General features: G+C 40.8%; 1 non-coding gene across 1 annotated transcript; it reads left to right on the top strand.

The window, feature by feature from the left end:
* The first annotated feature begins 741 nt into the window (after positions 1-741).
* Positions 742-849, top strand: LOC125577457. The gene has a single exon (XR_007315872.1). It is a non-coding gene; the product is annotated as a small nucleolar RNA R71 (small nucleolar RNA).
* Positions 850-4,714: the final 3,865 nt, after the last annotated feature.

The raw sequence follows: 4,714 nt of genomic DNA, 5'->3' as shown, positions 1-4,714 counted from the left end.
TTATTTGGCTTCATATCAACAGCATTTACGTGGTGTTTTGCTTTCTCAACTCCTGCCTCTCTAGCCAAGGCTTCTTGCCTCTTTACAGTGTATGCAGTCTGAACCACTTGCATTTCAAGCTTCCTCACCTGAGTCCCTAAACTCTCAATTCTTGTGCTCAGACTGTTGTATGTAGAATCTATCTTCCCATTGAAATCCACAGTGAGTTGTTGCTGTCCTTCCAGAACTCTGTCAAGCATTGCTTCAATCTTGCTTTCCTGAGTCTGTGGTGGTGGATTCTGGTAGAATGAGTTTTCATAGCTTGTGCTGTTGTTGCTGAAAGGTTTCTGGAACTGTGAATCCTGGTTACTCCTCTAACTATTGCCACAGAAGTTTTTGTTTCCACCCTGGTTTCCAGACCTCTGAAATCAAGTACCTCCAATGTAGTTCACATCTTCTTCTCCTTCCATGTCTACAACTTCTTCTCTTTCAGCTGAGAAGACCTGCTTCCTAAGAAGCTCATGAACCACATCTAACTTTCCTCTAACTTCGTCCATCTGCTCCTTTCCTAGGGATGCAACAAAGTTCTTCCTCTCAAAGTCAGTGTTCTTGGTGCTGCTGCTGTTTCCTAGATTTTCTATCAGTCTCACAGCTTCCACCGGATTTCTGGTGTTGAATTTTTCCTCGCTAGCTGTATCAAGAGCCATTTGATACCTCAAGGTGATACCTCTGAAGAAAGTCTTCAAAAGTTGCACTTCGTTGAATCCGTGGTGTGGACAGTCTCGCTGGAAGAACTTAAATCTGATCCATGCATCTTTGAAAGACTCTCCAGTCTCCTTCGGGAATGTAGCAATTTTCCTCCTCAAGTCTTCAGCGCGTGCCTCATCGAAGAAGTTTCGCAAGAAAGCATTCTTGATGTCGGCCCAGGATGTTAGTTGCTTAAGCCAGTGCATCGCTTCTCCAGTCAGAGTATACTTGAAGAACTTGCACAATAGGTAGTCCTCAAGGACTCCATCCATACGAATATAAGCGATAAGATCCTCGAACCTCTGCAGATGGTCCATAGGATGCTCGTGTGGTAACCCAGAGAAGGGTATCTACGACACGAGTGTGTAGTACTGAGGCTTCAGCTCGAAGTTCTGCTTCTGAATCTCTGGAAGTCGAATAGATGACATGTTGGCGTAGTACTCATCTGGACGATTGTAGTCAGCCAGTGCCCTTGGTCGAGCAGCATCTTCTACAGGTTGAGCAGCTCCTGTAGCATCAGTATCAGGGATTACATTCTCCTGAGCGTCTAGTTTCTGACCTGTTGCATTACGTAGATGACCATCCTGGTCATACAGATTTCCATTCTCGTCCTGTCTGAGAATAACAATCGCAACCATGTTTCGCGACTGAGGATCGATCGATGTATGCGGTGTAGTATCTATCGATGTCAAGCGATGTAGATTGGTCGATGATGAAGGTCGGGTGTCGGTCGATGGTTGGGTGCGAGAATCAGTCGACGTGAAAGCTGCTGCATCGATTGATGTGGAACGTTGGTCTTTGCGGATCGTGCGTTCCAAGTGAGCAGGATCTTCTGAGAATAGGAAGTGTTTATCCTTGTTGCTTCTGGTACTGTTGGGCATGCACCTGAAAAGACAAGAAAAAAAAATTTGTGTCAGAATGGGGGTACAGAAAATAATAAGAATCAATAACACTAAATCTAATGGCAGTCAAAGCTCCCCGGCAACGGCGCCAAATTTGATACCATTCAAATTACCCTAATGAGTAAATTACTCTCTCAAATAAGAGGTTCAGTTGCAGTACTTAGGGATCGAATCCACAAGGATCTAGGGAACCTATAAATCTAGTAAAGTTATTAATTCTAGGTGTTTGATGTTTTATGGGTTTAAAAGTAAATAGCAATTCTAATTGAGCAAGTCTATTGCTCGACTAACAAGATGATTCGGGGTGTAACTTTGTTGGAAGATATTAGATGCATGGTTTATATTCAGGTGTTGGAGATTATAATCCTATAGATGCCTAACAGTTGCATGCATGATATATTAGAGCTCAACTCCTTTATCACAGTGACTAGTGATACCACTCAAATTACCCTAAGGAGTGTTACTCTCATCAAAAGAGGTTCAGATGTAGTACTTAGGGATCGAATCCACAAGGAGCTAGGGAACAATTAAATCTAGTGTTTATTAATTCTAAAGGTTGTAATGTTTTAAATGAAATAGCAATAGTAACTAGCGAGTAAATGATAAATGTAACTTAGGTTGGAAATGATATTAGATGCAAGGCCACTATTCAGGTGTTGGAGATTATAATTCCTATAGATGCCTAATTGTTGCATGCATGATATATTAGAGCTCATTCCCTTAACTCAGTGATCAGCTGTCGCATGTACCACTGGTTAACAGACTAGATCTGGTAAGTGGTGAAGGAAGAGAAGCTGCAAGAGGGAGATTTCAAAGTAGAAAGTCTGATGAGTTTCGGCAGATTGCATTGGTGTCGATCGACTCCAAGCCATAAACATTGGTCGACAAAAGTCAACCAAAACCGATCGACATCCTCCTCTGGACATCGATCAACAACAACTACGGAGTCAACCGCATCTTGTAATGCCATAAGGATCATGACTAACGAGGAGTTCGCAGAAAAAAAACCCACATCTGCCCAGTCCTGTCTACGTAAGAATCGATCGACATTCTGACACCGTCATCGATCGACACCAAGAGACCGTTATCGATCGAAAAACTCCAGGGTCCATCGATCGAGGAGAACCTTTTACGTACCAAGTGCAGATGCTAAAGATAGATGTTGCACGTCTTAATGCACTCAGGCCCAAACTCAAACTTTCAGACAACCCACAAAAAACCGTCAGGACACCTTCAGATGTTGGAGCAAATCCTTTGGAAGTTGATAGGGTTCCTATGGGAAGAACCCTATGAAAAAGAAAGGAAAAAATGGCGAAACTTCTGAAGAGGGGGACTAATGAAAAGGAAAAGGAAAGTTTCCGAAAAAAAGTCTTCAGGATTCCTCTAGATAAGTCATTCGAGGAGACCCATTTTACCCACAGATTGTAGATGTTCTTCACAGAAACTAGAGAGACAGAAGAAGACATTAGGAGAATGTTCTATGAAGCTAGAGAAAAGATGAGGAAAATAATTATATTGAAGAAGAAGAGTGATCCTTGGCAATTTGCAATACCATGTACGGTGAAGGATATTGATCTCCCACATGCCTTGTGCGACACAGGAGCATCAGTCAGCATTCTACCTAGGGTTGTGGAAGACCATCTGGGTCTGCAGGTGGAGCCTTCCAAGGAATTATTCACTTTTGTGGATTGTTCTTAGAGCAGCTCATGAGGGATTGCGAGAGATCTAGAGGAGCACATTGGTAATGCCCTAGTGATATCACTCAAATTACCCTAAAGAGTGTTACTCTCATCAAAAGAGGTTCAGATGTAGTACTTAGGGATCGAATCCACAGAGACTCTAGGATTACTCAACAGACTTAAATAATTAGAATTGAAGATAGACTAAAAAGTTTTAATAGTTTTAAAAGCAGTAAATGATAAATCGAAAACAACAGTGATTCAATAGATTGAATTGAAGTGGTTTCAAGATTGGGAAAGCAGCTAGATTCGGGCAATTCTCAGGTATAAAATGTATGCACTTAGTTTAGACTAAAGGGTTTAATGGTTCCTGAACTAAACATTGATTTAACCGGATAGGTTATCTTCACTAGATCTCGGATCTCAACTGTCGTATTTTGATCTCGAGAAAGTGTCGATCGATGTGACTTGATGTACATCGACCGATACACCTTTGTAACGATCGATCGACAGAACGATAGTTGCGTCGATCGACGGTTATTCTAGCGAGCTTTGCGAACGGGTTTTAACTTGTTCTCTAACCTTCTCAGACCAACTGTCGTTGCGCCTGAGATGCAAATGGGTTCAGGTATTGAGGGGAAATGGTTAGTAGGACTCAATTAATCATAAGATCTAAAATGAAGGTGATCAATCTCAATTTTAGCATTAAGTCCATAAGCAATGAAAGAACAATCAAAACACCTTTTTAACAGTCATATTAGCAGTACATAATTTCAACCATGGTGAGAAACCTAAATCTAACAATTTGTTTACTCAAACATATTCATGAGAGACAAAGTCATGATGGTGTGAAATAAACTCAAATGAAACATTGAACACAAATAGGTAGAGTAATAGAAATAAAGGAGTTCAAGATCTTCTCTGTTTTGCAGTCTCAGATCTATCTCTCCAATCCTAAGCTCTCTTAATGGTAGCCAAAATGCTCCTTCTCCAAAACTAGGTCTTTTGCAAGTGTCTGCTAGAAATGATACAAAACCCTAGTACATATAGCCTAACAGGCGGCTAGGGACTTAAGTTGTAAATAATAGATCTTCTGGGAAATGAAATCTTTTAATTTGCGATTTCATCCGTGTGACTGCGTATCGATCGATGCACATATATGTATGTCGATCGATAGTAAGTGATTATGATCGACCGATGTTGCTCTTCAAGCGTCGATCAATTTTCCTTGCGTAAAAGCATTCCAAAATGTCCCAAAAGTATCATTTCCTTCCATCAGGTGAATAAACCTGTATTTGCTTTGAAAAGACTCTAAAACATGATTAATACATCTTAAAACTTTTATATACCATGTATAAAAACGAGTGAAAATCATGGTATATCAACTCCCCCAGACTTATCTTTTGA

This window comes from Brassica napus, chromosome A8, assembly GCF_020379485.1.
Source record: "Brassica napus cultivar Da-Ae chromosome A8, Da-Ae, whole genome shotgun sequence".
NCBI classification, from domain to species: domain Eukaryota; kingdom Viridiplantae; phylum Streptophyta; class Magnoliopsida; order Brassicales; family Brassicaceae; genus Brassica; species Brassica napus.
This window is presented reverse-complemented; position numbering and strand designations above follow the sequence as displayed.